At 37.4% G+C, this 16,309-nt stretch overlaps 1 protein-coding gene, 1 non-coding gene and 1 pseudogene across 5 annotated transcripts in view; 2 read left to right on the forward strand and 1 right to left on the reverse strand.

Moving 5' to 3' along the window:
* The window catches only part of STAG1 (STAG1 cohesin complex component), a 507,868-nt gene that overhangs the window by 119,828 nt on the left and 371,731 nt on the right, over window positions 1-16,309 (forward strand). The window contains exons 2-3 of one of the 4 annotated variants that reach the window (XM_055569602.1): window positions 9,026-9,257; window positions 9,442-9,537. The exons of 1 other annotated variant lie outside the window; for it this stretch is intronic. The gene's annotated coding sequence lies outside the window, so the exon portion shown is untranslated. The remainder of the gene's footprint in view (window positions 1-9,025; window positions 9,258-9,441; window positions 9,538-16,309) is intronic. 2 more of the 4 variants (XM_055569604.1, XM_055569603.1) reach the window with 2 other exon arrangements.
* On the reverse strand, window positions 1,565-8,641 carry LOC129644531 (prefoldin subunit 4-like; annotated as a pseudogene).
* On the forward strand, window positions 10,174-10,245 carry TRNAF-AAA (transfer RNA phenylalanine (anticodon AAA)). Its single transcript has one exon. It is a non-coding gene; the product is annotated as a tRNA-Phe (tRNA).

Raw genomic sequence — 16,309 nt, forward strand, 5'->3', positions numbered from 1 at the left:
GTGATAAAATAGGGTCCTGAATTAATTAGATTGTAAGTCTGCCTGGAGAGTGAATTCCTCTGATTAAAGACTAGAACTTTGTACTCCACAGGTGATACTGCCTATAATTGGAAATAAGCTGTGCGATAGATACTGCTTTTTAACCCTTGTTCTTGAATCAGTTAATGAGAATTTATAAAACCGGGTGTTATTTAGGCAAGATACAGGCAGGTCATTATATTCTGAATTTTATTTTTCTTCCTGTCATCATCTTTGGCACAGTGCATGGTAAACAGATAGGGGCACTGCGTATTTAAGTAGATGGGGCATTATGCCTCTGTATCTGTGTGTGTACACATGTGCTTAAATCCATGTGAGATCAGAAAATTGACCAAGGATATAAATTAACTCTGTGGAAAACTTTAATTGGCTAATAAGCTATTTACTATTTCTAAAAAAAAAGACTTTATTTTTAAGAGAAATTTTAGAATCACAGCAAAATTGAATGGAATATACAGAGACTATCCCATATATTCCTTGTCCCCAAGTACATACAGTCTCTTCCACTATCATCATCTTGTACCATAGCGATACATACGTGAGTTTAATTGATGAACTTACACTGACATGTCCTTATCACCCAGAGTGAACATTAGTGTTCACTTTTGGTGTTGTATAAACTATGGCTTTTTATAACTATATCATTATATGTGTCCATCATTATAGTATCATACAAAAAGTTTTACTGCTGTAAAAACCTTTTGTGCTCCACCTATTATCTCTTCTGCCCTGTAATCCCTGGCAACCACTGGTATTTTTAACGTCTCATAGTTTTGCCTTGTCAAGACTGCAGTGTAGTTGAAATCATGACGTATGTGGCAGTTTCAGATTGACTGCTTTCAGTTACTAATATGCATATGACTTTTCCTATGTCTTTTCCTGACTTGGTGACTCGTTCCTTTTAGTACTGAGTAATATTCCATTGTCTGCATGTACCACAGTTTATTTACCATTCATCTCCTGAAGAACATCATGGTTCCTTCCATGTTTTCACAATTTTGAATAAAACTACTAAACATCTTTATGTAGGTTTATGTGTGAAGATGAGTTTTTACTTCCTTTGGATATATACTTTGGAGCATGATTGCTGGAACATATGGTAAGAATATATGCAGTTTGTAAGAAACTGCCAGACTGTCATCCAAAGTTGCTATACCATTTTGCTTTCCTGCCAGCAGTGAATTTCTGTTGTTCCATTTACTTGTCAGCATTTGGTTTTGTCAGTCTTTTGGCTTTTCACCATTCTGAGTGTAGAAGTATCGTACTGTTTTTTATTTGCAGTTCCCTAATGACATAGGATGTTAAGTATCTTTTCGTATGCTTATATGCCAGCTGTGTAGTTTCCTTTGTGAGGTGTTCGAGTCTTATACCCATATTTTAAGCAGGTTATTTGTTTTCTTATTGAGTTTTAACACTTCTTTATATATTTTGGATGCTTAAGATATTAGAAAGATTATAAACATATGGAAAATATTAAACAAAAATGTCTAGAGAAATATTATTTCCTTGTCTGTGACTTGTCTTTTCATTTTCTTGACAGTCCTTTGCTGAGCAGAAGTTTTAATTCTAGTAAGTCCAGTTCAACGATCATTTTCTCCTCATAGTTCGTGCCTTTGGTGCTGTATCTAAAAAGTCATCACCATATGCCTAAAAAATCATCACCATACCCAAGGTCATCTGGATTTTTCCATATGTTATTTTAAGAGTTTTACTTTTGAGTTTATATTTAGTTCTTTGATCCATGTTGAGTTAATTTTTTGAAGGGTTTAAATTCTTTTTCTTCCCACATGGATATCCAATTTTAACATCATATATTGAAAAGATGATGTTTTCTCCATTATATCACTTTGTTCAGTTGTCAAAGATCAATTGACTATATTTGGGTGGGTTGACTTCTGGGCTCTCTGTATTATTTTATTAATCTAGTTGTCTATTTTTTTTGTCACTATCATAGTCTTGATTACTATAGACATATTAAAGCAAATCTTAAATTCAGATATTATCAGTCTTCTAATTTTGTTCTTGTTTTTGAATATTGTTTTGCCTATTCTAGATCTTTTGCCCTCCAAATCAACTTTAGCACCAGTTTTCGATATATAGAAATTAACTTGTTATGCAGTCAACAAGGAATGTGTTGAATCTACGGACCAAGATGGGACTGACATCTTGACAATTTTGAGTCTTCCTATCTGAACCAGGAATAGCTATCTGCTTATTTAGTTCTTGGGCTTCTCAGGTGGCACAGTGGTAAAGAATCCACTTGCCAGTGCAGGAGATTCCAAGGACACAGGTTCCATCCCTGGGTTGGGAAGATTCCCCTGGAGTAGATAATGGTAACCTGCTCCAATATTCTTGTCTGAAAAATTTCATGGACAGAGGAGCCTGGTGGGCTATAGTCCATGGGATCACAAAGAATCAAGATGCAACTGAACACATATTTAGTTCTTAGATTTTTCATTGAAATTTTGGAGTTTTCCTTGTCTAGATCTTGTCCATATTGTTTTGGATTTATATTCAAATCTCTTTTTCCTGGTGCTGATGTAAATGGTTAGATGGATAGACAACATCACCAAATCAATAGACATGAATTTGAGCAAACTCTGGTAGATAGTGGAGGACAGAGGAGTCTGGTGTGCTTCAGTCCTTGGGGTCACAAAGAGTCAGACATGACATAGTGACTGAACAATGTAAATGGTGTATTAATTTCAAATTTCATTTGTTCATTTTATATATGAAAAATGGCTTTTTAGTTTTTTCAGGTTTTCTATATAGACAGTCATGTGATCTGCATACAAAGAAAGTTTGATTTCTTCCTTCCCGGTCTGTATACCTTTTATTTCCTTTTCTTATTGCTTTAGCTTGAATTTCTAGTACAGTGTTCAAAAGGAATGGTAAAAGATATCTTTGCTTTGTTCTTAAGAGGGCTAATTCTTCCCATTATGTATGTGTTAGGTGTAAGTTCAGGAAGTTCCCGTCTATTTTAGTTTAGTGAAAGTTCTTTTAAAAATTATGAATGTGTGTTGGATTTTATAAAATGTTTTTCCTGAATTTATTGATATGACTGTGTGGCTTTACTTCTTTGCCTCTTGTTGTGATGGGTTCCATTATTTGATTTTCAAATTTTAACTAGACATGTGTACCTGGGATAAAGGACGTTATTGGTGGCTCAGACGGTAAAGACTCTGCCTGCAATGCAGGAGACCAGGGTTCGATTCCTAGGTCAGGAAGATTCCTTGGAGAAGAAAATGGCAACCCAATCCAGTATTCTTGTCTGGAGAATCCCATGGACAGAGGAGCCTGGAAGGCTACAGTTCATGGTGTTCATTTCCAAGACAAACCATTCAGTATCACAGTAATCCAAGTCTATGCCCCAGTCACTGATGCTGAAGAAGCTGAAGTTGAACAGTTCTATGATGACCTAAAAGACCTTCTAGAACTAACACCAAAAAAAAAAAAAAAAAAAAGTCATTTTCATCATAGGGGACTAAAATGCAAAAGTAGGAAGTCAAAAGATACCTGGAGTAATAGACAAGTTTGGCTTTGGAGTACAAAATAAAGTAGGGCAAAGGCTAACAGAGTTTTGCCATGAGAATGCACTGGTCATAGAAACACCCTTTGCCAACAACACAAGAGATGGCTCGACACATGTACATCAGCAGATGGTCAGTACCGAAATCAGATTGAGTATATTCTTTGCAGCTGAAGATGGAGAAATTCTATACAGTTCGCAAAAGCAAGACTGGGAGCTGAATGTGGCTCAGAGCATGAACACCTTACTGAAAAATTCAAACTTAAATTGAAGAAAGTAGGGAAAACCACTAGACCATTCAGGTATGACCTAAGTCAAATCCCTTACAATTACACGGTGGAAGTGACAAAGAGATTCACGGGATTAGTTCTGATAGAGTTCCTGAAGAACTATGAACAGAGTTTTGTGACATTGTTCAGGAGGCAGTGATCAAAAGCATCCCCTAGAAAAAAACATGCAAAGAGGCAAAATGGTTGCCTGAGGAGTCCTTACAAATACTGAGAAAAGAGAAGCTAAAGGCAAAGGAGAAAAGGAAAGATATACCCATCTGAATGCAGAGTCAAAGACTAGCAAGAAGAGATAAGAAAGCCTGCCTTATTGATCAGTGCAAAGAAATAGAGAAAAACAATAGAATGGGAAAGACTAGAGATCTCTTCAAGAACATTATAGAGAACCTGGAGCATTTCAGGCAAATACGGGCATAATAAAGGACAGAAATGGTATGGACCTAACAGAAGCAGAAGATATTAAAAAAAAAAGGGTGACGAGTACAAAGAAGAACCATACAAAAAAGATATTAATGACCCAGATAACCACAATGATGTGATCACTCACCTTGAGCGAAACATCCTGGAGTGTGAAGTCAAGTGGGCCTTAGGAAGCATCACTACAAACAAAGGTAGTGGTGTTGATGGAATTCCAGATGAACTATTTCAAATTCTAAAAGATGATGCTGTGAAAGTGCTGCACTCAGTATGCCAGCAAATTTGGAAAACTCAGCAGTGGCCACAGGACTGGAAAAGATCAGTTTTTATTCTAATCTAGAAAAGGGGAAGTGCCAAAGAATGTTCAAACTACTGCACAGCTGAACTCTTCACATGATAGCAGAGCTCAAAATTCTCCAAGTGAGGCTTCAACAGTATGTGAACTGAGAACTTCCAGATGTTCAAGAAATGTTCAAGATGTTCAGATGGATTTAGAAAAGGCAGAAGAACCAGAGATCAAATTGCCAACATTGGCTGGATCATTGAAAAAGCAATAGAGTTCCAGAGAAACATCTGGAACATCTGTTTTATTGACTACACCAAAGCCTTAGACTTTGTGGATCACAACAAACTATGGAAAGTTCTTAAAGAGATGGGAATACCAGATCACCTTGCCTGCCTCCTCAGAAACCTGTGTGCGGGTCAAGAAGCAATAGTTAGCACTGGACATGGAACAACAGACTGGTTCCAAATTGAGAAGGGAGTATATCAAGGCTGTATATTGTCACCCTACTTACTTAATTTACATGCAGAGTACATCATGTGAAATGCTGGATTGGATGAAGCATGAACTAGAATCAAGATTGCCATAATAGATATCAATAACCTCAGATATGCAGATGACAGCACCCTTATGGCAGAAAGTGAAGAAGAACTAAAGAGCCTTTTGATGAAAGTAAAAGAGGAGTGAAAAAGTTGGCTTAAAGCTCAACATTCAGAAAACTAAGATCATGGCATCCAGTCCCATCACTTCATAGCAAATAGATGGGGAAACCATCTAAACGGTGGCTGCAGCCATGGAATTAAAAGACATTTGCTCCTTGGAAGAAAAGCTATGGCTAACTTAGACAGCATATTAAAAAGCAGAGACATTACTTCGCCAACAAAGGTCCTTCTAGTCAGAGCTATGGTTTTTCCAGTAGTCATGTGTAGTTGTGAGAGTTGGACCATAAAGAAACCTGAGTGCCAAAGAATTGATGCTTTTGACCTGTGGTGTTGGAGAAGACTCTTGAGAGTCCCTTGAACTGCAGGGATGTCAAACCAGTCCATCCTAAAGGAAATCAGTCCTGAATTTTCATTGGAAGGACTGATGCTGAAGCTTCAATATTTGCTACCTGATGCTAAGAACTGACTCATTGGAAAAGACCTTGATGCTGGGAAATATTGAAGGCGGGAGGACAAAGGCTGACAGAGGATGAGATGGTTGGATGGCATTACTGAATCAATGGGCGTGAGTTTGAGGAAGCTCTGAGAGTTGGTGATGGACAGGAAAGCCTGGAGTGCTGTAGTTCATGGGATTGCTCATGAGTGAGCAGCTGAACTGAACTGTACATGGGATAAATCTCGCTTGTGGTACATACTTTTTAAAATACATTTAAAATTTTTGATTTGCTATTACTTTGTTGATGGTTTTGTATCTGTGTTGATGAGAGAGAGAGTGGTCTGTAATTTTCTTGCAGTGTGTTTGTCTAATTTTGATGTTAGGGTAATACTGTCTCATAAAATGAGGTAGGAAATATCTCCTCTCCTTTCATCTTTTGGAAGATATGGTAGAGACTTGGTTATAGCTTCTTCCTTAAATGTTAGAATTTGCCAGTGAACCTATCTGGGTTTGGTTCTTTATGTTGTGGCAGGTTTTAAAACATGGATGCAGTTTCTTTTATAGATATAGGCCAGTTTATATTGCCTGTTTCTTGTGAGTTTTGGCATATTTTATCTTTCAAATATTGGGTCCATTTCATCTCTGTTTCACATCTTGTGAGTATACTCATGGTATTCTGTTATTACCCTTTTTGTGTTGTCGTTTTCTGTAATGATAGTCCATTTTTTATTTCTGATATTGTGTCCTTTTTTCTTAGTTAGCCTAGGTGGATGTTTATTAATTTTTATAGATCTTTTCAAAGAACCAGTATTTGGTTTTAGTCACTTCCATCATTGTTGACTTACTATTGTACAACTTCTTTGCCTTTTGCTCTAGTTTTTATTATTTCTTTTCTAATGCTTAGTTTTTATTTGCTTTGTTCTCCCCTGCCCCCCACCTCGCCCCCCCAGTTTCCTAGGTTGGAAGATTAGACGATTGATTTTAGATTGTCTTCTTTTCTGCTACATGCAGACAGTGCTATAAATTCTCTGTAAGCTGCTTTGGCTGCATCCTAAAAATTTTGATGAGTTGTATTTTCATATTCATTCAGTTTTAAATTTAATGTTTTAAAATTTCTGATGAGATTTCTCCTTTGACTCGTGCTATTTAGAAGCATGTTGTTTAATTTCCAGGTGTTTTGTGATTTTTCCAACTATCTATTAATGATTTCTAATTTAATTCCATTGTAGCCTGAGAGCATGCATTGTATGATTTCTGCTTTTCCAAATTTGTTAAGGAATTTTTTATGGTCCAGAATGTTATCTGTTCTGATGAATGTTCCATGTGAGCTTGAGAGAAATGTGAATTCTGCTGTTGTTGAATGAAACAGTTTATAGATGTCAATTAAATACAGTTGATTGATCGTGTTATAGAGTTCACTTGTGTCTTTATTGATTTTCTGCCTGCTTTTTACTATTTTTGTTGCCGTTCTTTATCCCTCAGAAGTTTGACAAAATGAGAGGAACAGCTCTTTTACATTCTGTTTTGAGCGTGAGAACTGATGGGAGAAGTGAAAGAGTTAGGAGCCCTGAGAAGAAGTGCTCAGCTTAGAAGATAACCTTGGGAATGATGAGAAATGTACCTTTAGAGTGTGTGTGTGAGAGAGAGAGATATGTATGTGCTTTTTCAGGTGTAGTATCTTTCCAGGTAGCTCAGTGGTAAAAACTGCCTGCCAGTGCAGGATATTTGCATTTGATCCCTAGGTCAGGAGGATCCTTGGAGGAGGGCAAGGCAACTCATTCCAGTATTTTGGCCTGGAAAAAATCCCATGCACAGATGAGCCTCATGGGCTATAGTTGGGTCACAAAAAATTAGACACAGCTGAGCACGCATGCATCTTTAAAACCAACATAATTCAGAAAGAATGGGGAATATTCTTTATTGAAAGTGAAATTTAGCACAGTGTCTAGCATGTAGGTAGATGGTTTAATGAATGTTGGATGTTCTCAGTAAAGAGAAAAAAACAATACCAAGTTAGTTATAGAGTGATACCAATTTATGGGTGACTACCTATAAAAATGAAATAGAGGACTATATGACCAATGATAAATTTATAAGATTTCTGGAATGACAAGAGAAATGTTTAGAATGGCTTATGAAAAATGTAGTAAGTACAAACAGGAGTGTTTTGTTTTTTTGATTGCTTAACTGATTTTAATAACATGACATAAAGCCCCTACACTTGATATAATTGTTATGCAAAATACATAGATGAATACTGTCTTCTTTTAAAAATATAAAATAAATAAGCAAGACGTGAAAATAGGCAAGTTTCCATTAAATAAATGAAAAATTTTAAAAAAGTTTTTCTTTCCATTTCATTTGAAGAAGGGAAATTATCATTTTAAACAAAATACAAGTTTATTAAACAAACTAAAAAATTATATAAAATGTTTAACTTTCATCAGCTTCAAGGTTTATGTTACTCCCAGATTTTGCATGTAACTGACAGAAGATGAGATGGTTTGGATGGCATCACTGACTCAATGGACGTGGGTTTAGATAGACTCTGGGAGTTGGTGATGGACAGGGAGACCTGGCTTGCTGTGATTCATGGGGTTGCAAAAAGAGTCGGACATGACTGAGCAACTGAACTGAACTTTCAAATCTGCTAACACCCACTGAATTGATTCCATTCTGGATTCTAAGGCATCAGTTTCTTCTTGCAAATTTTTCTTTGCTTCTTCTAACATTTCTTGTGTTTCTTCTTGAGAATGATTAATGAAAACATCGCCAATCTGATAAGGTATCATTAAGCAGTCGTCATCTGCAAGCATGATGTCCTCACAGACATCTTCTAAATTTTGGAGTTGTTTCTTTTTTTACTTCTATTTCTTCCTTCAGCTCTGTGATTCTATTTGTATTCTGTGCAAATTTTTTTTATCTTTGTTGATCTTCAAAAGTGACATTGACATCTTCTGCAGCCGTCTTCTTCATGGTGGCTGCCATCTTGGTAAACATGAGTTTTAAAGCTATGATTAGAACAGAAATAAGATTAAGGGATGGTAAAATGTTAAGTGAAAAATTGGTATGCATCATTTTTATATACCTTCTCCACCAAGGGAAATTTTTTTCCTTGAGAGCTGTAGAGAGCCAAATATATAGGTTTATAAGACAAAGTTGGTTGTGTTTAGTAAAATGAGACTTAATTAAAAATGGGGAATAGAGAATAAGAGTGCATTGGGTTATTTTACTTAAGTAAAGTACTCATAAAATGAGATTCTCAAAATTTTGCAGATGTCCTGAAACCATCACTAGACCTCTTGTTTCTTGATCCCAAAACCTGGTGTTCATATATGCTAAGTCACTTCAGTTGTGTCTGACTCTTTGCAGCTCAGTGGACCATAGCCCATCAGGCTGCTCTGTCCAGGCAAGAATACTGGAGTGGGTTGCCTCGCCCTCCTCCAGGAGATTTTCCTGACTTCAAGGATTGAACTCATATCTCTGATGTCTCCCTCATTGGCATGCGGGTTCTTTACTACTAGTGCCACCTGGGAAGCCCCTAAGGAAAAAAAAACCTAGCAGTGGACTTTACTCTCTGAGCAAGAATATTAAATGCAGGAAGGTAAGCTGAGTGTTCTGCCTTTTAATGTTGTATTGGTATAAAACTAAAGCTATAGTAGGTTTATGCTTAGCTGCTCAGTTGTGTCCGACTCTTGCAACTCCACAGATTGCAGGCCTCCAGGCTCCTCTGTGCATGGGGTTTCCCAGACAAGAATACTGAAATGGGTTGCCATTCTGTTCTCCAGGGGATCGTCCCACCCAGGGATCGAACGCAGGTCTCCTACATTGCACGTGGATTCTTTAAGAGCTGAACTACCAGGGAAGCCCCATACTGTGTTTATGTAAGTTTAAAGTATATATTAAAATGTTTTTCTGATTAAGGAAGACAGATCCTTAAGGATCTAAATACACTTATGACACATAAGTATTAACAAATGGTATAGAATTTCCACAGTGCTTTTTCCAAGTAAAAAATGTAAATTGCATATAAACATGTAAAGCATTCCATATTTGTATTTCTTATTAAACTTGTGTAAGTTTGTATACTTACAGAAATCAGGTATTTTGTTTCTTCTCACTTTTTTCTTTTTCAAAATATTGTAGTTACTCATTTTAGTTCCTTTCCGTTTTGAGAATTATCTCAGTTATTTGAGATTTTATTTGAGAATTAAATGAGTTTCTGCAGACGATCCTGGTTGGATTTAGAAGTTAGTTGTCGTTTGGGTATGTTGTTCAACCCCCAGATTCTGTTATGCTGTCGCTTTCTAGTCAGTCCTCTTTTACCCCAGTCTCTAACAACCACTGGTCTGTTCTGTTCTCTGTGGTTTTCTCAGTGTCTTGTAAGTGGAATTCTACAGTAAGTACATAGTCTGTGTACTTGAGACTCATTTAATTGTTGAATAGTATTCCATCTTGTGAATGTGCTAATCGTATAATTATAATCTTTTAATTAAGGATAGTTTGGAGATGTTTGGACTTCCCTGGTGGCTCAGATGGTAAAGCGTCTGCCTAAAATGCGGAAGACCCAGGTTCAATCCCTGGGTTGGGAAGATCTCCTGGAGAAGGAAATAGTAACCCACTCCAGTATTCTTGCCTGGAAAATCCCACGGACTGAGAAGCCTGATAGGCTACAGGGCACGGGGTCGCAAAGAGTTGGATGCAACTGAGCGACTTCACTTTCACTTTCACTTTGGGGATGTTTACAGTTTCTGGCAGTTATGAATAAATTACTACGAGCATTTGATTATTAATGCACCTTTTTTTTTTTTTGTAAGAACATAAGCTTTCTTTGAACTTTGCCACCTAGGAGTGGCATTGCTTTCAGTTCCCTTCAGTTCAGTCACTGAGTCGTGTCCTACTCTTTGCGACCCCATGAACCTCAGCACGCCAGGCCTCCCTGTCCATGACCAACTCCTGGAGTTCCCTCAGACTCATATCCATGAGTCAGTGATGCCATCTAACCACCTCATCCTGTGTCGTCCCCTTCTCCTCCTGCCCTCAATCTTTCCCAGCGTTAGAGTCTTTTCACATGAGTCAGCTCTTTGCATCAGGTGGCCAAAGTATTGGAGTTTCAGCTTCAACATCAGTCCGTCCAGTGAACACCCAGCACTTATCTCCTTTAGGATGGACTGGTTGGATCTCCTTGCAGTCCAAGGGACTCCTATTAAGAGTCTTCTCCAACACCACAGTTCAAAAGCATCAATTCTTCAACACTCAGCTTTCTTTATAGGCCAACTCTCACATCCATACATGACTACTGGAAAAACCACAGCCTTGACTAGACAGAGCTTTGTTGACAAAGTAACGGATCTGCTTTTTAATATGCTGTCTAGGTTGGTCATAACTTTGCTTCCAAAAGAGTAAGTATCTTTTAATTTCATGGCTGCAATCACCATCTGGAGTGATTTTGGAGCCCGCCCAAATAAAGTCAACCACTGTTTGCACTATTTCCCCATCTATTTGCCATGAAGTGATGGGACCAGATGCCATGATCTTAGTTTTTAGTTTTCTGAATGTCGAGCTTTAAGCCAACTTTTTCACTCTCCTCTTTCACTTTTATCAAGAGGCTCTTTAGTTCTTCACTTTTCTGCATAAGGGTGGTGTCATCTGCGTATCTGAGGTTATTGATATTTCTCCCGGCAATCTTGATTCCAGCTTGTGCTTCCTCCAGCCCAGCGTTTCTCATGATGTACTCTGCATAGAAGTTAAGTAAGCGGGGTGTCAATATGCAGCCTTGACGTACTCCTTTTCCTATTTGGAACCAGTCTGTTGTTCCATGTCCAGCTCTCACTGTTGCTTCCTGAACTGCATACAGGTTTCTGAAGAGGCATGTCAGGTGGTCTGGTATTCCCATCTCTTTCAGAATTTTCCACAGTTTATTGTGATCCACACAGTCAAAGGCTTTGCCATAGTCAATAAGGCAGAAATAGATGTTTTTCTTGAACTCTCTTGCTTTTTCGATGATCTAGTGGATGTTGGCAATTTGATCTCTGGTTCCTCTGCCTTTTCTAAAACGAGCTTAAACATCTGGAAGTTCACAGTTCATGTATTACTGAAGCCTGGCTTGGAGAATTTTGAGTGTCACTTTACTAGCGTATGAGATGAGTGCAATTGTGCAGTAGTTTGAGCATTCTTTGGCATTGCCTTTCTTTGGGATTGGAATGAAAACTGACCTTTTCCAGACCTGTGGCCACTGCTGAGTTTTCCAAATTTGCTGACATATTGAATGCAGCATCATCTTTTAGGATTTGAAATAGGTCAACTAGAATTCCATCACCTCCACTAGCTTTGTTCATGGTGATGCTTCCTAAGGCTCACTTGACTTCACATTCCAGGATGTCTGGCTCTTGTTGAGTGATCACACCATCATGATTATCTGGGTTATGAAGATCTTTTTTGTATAGTTCTTCTCTGTATTCTTGCCACATCTTCATAATATCTTCTGCTTCTGTTAGGTCCCTGCCATTTCTGTCCTTTGTTGAGCCCATCTTTGCATAAAATGTTCCCTTAGTATCTCTAATTTTCTGTAGAGATCTCTAGTTTTTCACATTCTGTTTCTTTGCATTGATCGCTGAGGAGGGCTTTCTTATCTCTCCTTGCTATTCTTTGGAACTCTGCATTCAAATGGGTATATCTTTCCTTTTCTCCTTTGCTTTTCGCTTATTTTCATAGCTATTTGTAAGGCCTCCTCAGCCAGCCATTTTGCTTTTTTTTCATTTTTCTTGGGGATGGTATTGATTCCGGTCTCCTGTACAATGCCGCAAACCTCTGTCCATAATTCATCAGGCACTCTTATCACATCTAGTCCCTTAAGTCTATTTCTCACTTCCTGTGTATAATCATAATGGATTTGATTTAGGTCATATCTGAATGGTCTAGTGGTTTTCCCCACTTTCTTCAATTTAAGTCTTAATTTGGCAATAAGGAGTTCATGATCTGAGCCACAGTTTCCTCCCGGTCTTGTTTTTGCTGAGTGTATAGAGCTTCTCCATCTTTGGCTGCAACAAATATAATCAGTCTGATTTTGTTGTTGAACATCTGGTGATGTCCACGTGTAGAGTCTTATCTTGTGTTGTTGGAAGATGGTGTTTGCTATGCCCAGTGCTTTCCCTTGGCAGAACTTTATTAGCCTTTGTCCTGCTTCATTCTGTACTCCAAGGCCAAAATGCCTGTTAAGTCCAGGTGTTTCTTGACTTCCTACTTTTGCTTTCTAGTCCCCTATAATGAAAAGGACATCTTTTTTCGGTGTTAGTTCTAAAAGGTCTTGTAAGTCTTCATAGAACCATTCAACTTTAGCTGCTTAGTTACATATTAATAGTTAGTGTCTGGTTACTAGCTGTTTTTCAAAGGGATTGTGCTATTTTTCCATTTCTTCCAGCTATGTTATGTATGAATTTTCCAGCTGTTTTGACTCCTTACCAACACTTGAAATGGTCTTTTTAATTTTGGTCATGTTAATATGTATGTAGTAGTATCTCATTTCAGTTCCAGTTTCCATTTTCCTAATGAGAAGATCACCTGGAGAAGGAAATAACAACCCACTCCAGTATTCTTGCCTGGGGAATCCCATGAACAGAGGAGCCTAGTGGGCTATAGGCCATTGGATCACAAAAGAGTTGGATAGAACTTAATAGACTAAAACAACAAAACAATGGTAAAGAGCATCCACTGGAGATATATGTTACCCTTTTATGTTCTTTGTTGAAGTGTCTGTTCAAATCCTTCACCTATGGGAAAAAAAGGAACTGTTTTCTGTCTTATATTTGACGTTTGAGTTTTCTTCCTATAAGTTCTTTTTCAATTACATGATTTGAAAGTATTTTCTCTTAGTGTATGACTTTTTAAAATCTCTCACATGTCTTTTTCAGAGAAAAAAGATTAAGTCCAGTTGTCTCTTTTTTGTTTCTTTTTATGAATGATACTTTTGGTGTCAACATGTAAGAACTCATTACCTAACCAGAGATGACAAAGCTTTTCACATATTTGTTATATTCCATTTTGTGATTATAGCCATCCTCAAAACTGGAAAATGTTATTGCATTCTGGTTTTGATGTGCATTTCTCTAACAAGTTGAGCCTCAACTCTTGATGTGCTTATTGGCCAATAATATATCTTCTTTGGAGAAGTGTCTGTTTGAGTCCTTTGACCATTTTAAAAAGATATATTATTTATTTTTGGTTGTGGTGGGTCCTTGTTGCTGCAGGCAGCATCCTCAAGTTGTGGTGAGCTGAAGCTCCTCTTTGTTGTGGTGCGTGGGCTTCTCCTTATCCTGGCTTGTCTTGTTGTGGAGCATGGGCTTCAGATTCTCGAGTGTAGTAGTTGCAGCTCACAGGCTCTAGAGCACAGACTCAGTAATTGTTGTGCAGAGGCCTAGTCGCTCCAAGGCATGTGGGATCTTCCAGGACGAGGGGATGAACCTATGTCCCCTGTGTTGGCAGGTGGACTTCCAACCACTGAACCTCCAGAGAAGTTCTGACAATTTCTTTTTAACTGGGTTGTTTTTTTTTTTTTTTTTTTTTTTTTGGTGTAATTGGATAGTAAGAAATTACAGTGGACTCTTGAACAGCATGAATATGAATTATGTGAATCCACTTAAACATAGAATTTTTTCAATAAATGCATCCAGTAGTACTAAACACAGTCTACAGTTGGTTGAATCTGTGTCTGCATAACTGGATGTAGAGTGCCATCTGTGAAGTTATATGTGATTTTTCAACCATATGGGTGGTTGAACCTTATAAGCCCTGTGTTGTTCAAGGGTCATCTTTGTATTCTGGGTACTAGATTCTTATCAAATAAATGATTTCCAAATTTTTTTTTACTATCCTTTGGTTGCCTTCTGACTCTGTTGATAAAGTCCTTTGATGCAGAAAAGTTTTTTTATATTGATGAAATCTATCTTATTTTTTCTTTTGTTGCCTGTGCCTTTGGTGTCACAGCCAATAAATCATTTCCAAATCTACTATCATGATGCTTTTGCACTAGTTTTTCTTTAAGAAGTTTTATAATTTTTTTACACTTAGATGTTTGGTCCATTTTCAGTTGATTTTTGTGCATGATGTAAGACCAGGATTCAATTTCTTTTTTTCCTGTATGTGAATATCTATACTTCCCAGCACCGTTTTTTTTTGAAAAGACAGTGTTTCCCTTATTTGCATGATCTTGGTTTTCTTGCCAGAATCCATTTGACCAAATATGTGAGGATTTATTTCTGGAAGTGGTTTTCTTTTGGTTTGTATGTTTGTCTCTATACTTGTATCACAGTGTTTTGATTACTGTCACTTTGTGGTGAAATTTGATCTCTAGAAGTGTGAGACTTCCAAATTTGGTCTCTCTTTCCAAGATCATTTTGGCTTTAAAGGTCCTTTCCATGAGATTCCATAAGAATTTCGGATGAGATTTTCTGTATAAAAGAATTAAGATTTTGAAAAGTACAATATTGAATCTGTAGATTGCTTTGAGTACCTAGTGGCATCCTTATAATATTGTCTTCCCATCTGTGAACAAATCTTTTACCTTGGTTAAATTTCTTTTTTAAATGTTTCCTTTATTCTAATGCAACTGTAAATGTAATTTTCTTCCCTTTCATTTTTTTTAATGGTCACTGTACAAAAACAGTGTTTTGTGGTTGATTTTTTATCCTCTCACATTGTTAAACTTATTAGTTCTAAAAAAGAATTCATTTTTGTATGTTGTCTTCCACCTACAAGTTTTTTTCAACTTGTTCAGTCGCTTAGTTGTGTCCAACTTTTGGCGACCCCATGGGCTGCAGCCCACCAGGCTTCCCTATCGCTCACTATCTCCATGAGGATGCTCAGACTCGTTTCCATTGAGTCAGTGATGCCATTTTCAACTAGTATTTGGCTATTGTCGATTCCTTAAGATTTTCTATATATTAAGGGTTATATATAGAATAAAGATAGTATCACTTCTTTTCCTACTTGGATGTGATTTATGTCTCTTTCTTGCATAATTGTTCTGCTTCAACATACACTAATTTGTTGAAAACCATGGTAAAAATGAACATTGTTGACTTCTTGATTTTAGAGGGGGTAGCTTTTATTTTAGTCGTTCAACAGAGTATGAAGTTAGTTACTTGTTTTTCATAAATGCCCTTTATTATATTAAGAAAGTTCCATTCAGTTTCCTAGTTTTTATCATGAAGTAATGTTTTGGCTCTTTAGTGTCTCTTGAGATTTTGTGAAATGCTTTTTGTCTTAATTTGAGATGATTTTGTGGTTTTTACTTTCTAATAATGTATCGTATTACATTGATTTTCTAATGTTGGACAACTTTGGCATTCTTGGGTAAGCCCCCCTTCCCCATGGTATGTATTATATAATATGTAGTTGTATGTTTGCTATTTGAAAATTTTTGCACTTATATTTCAGAGAAGGCAATGGCACCCCACTCCAGTACTCTTGCCTGGAAAATCCCATGGACGGAGGAGCCTGGTGGGCTGCAGTCCATGGGGTCGCTAAGAGTCAGGCACGACTGAGCGACTTCACTTTCACTTTTCACTTTCATGCATTGGAGAAGGAAATGGCAACCCACTCCAGTGTTCTTGCCTGGAGAATCCCAGGGACTGGCAGGGGCCTGGTGAGCTGCCGTCT

The sequence above is a fragment of the Bubalus kerabau genome, chromosome 2, assembly GCF_029407905.1.
Source record: "Bubalus kerabau isolate K-KA32 ecotype Philippines breed swamp buffalo chromosome 2, PCC_UOA_SB_1v2, whole genome shotgun sequence".
NCBI lineage: Eukaryota > Metazoa > Chordata > Mammalia > Artiodactyla > Bovidae > Bubalus > Bubalus kerabau.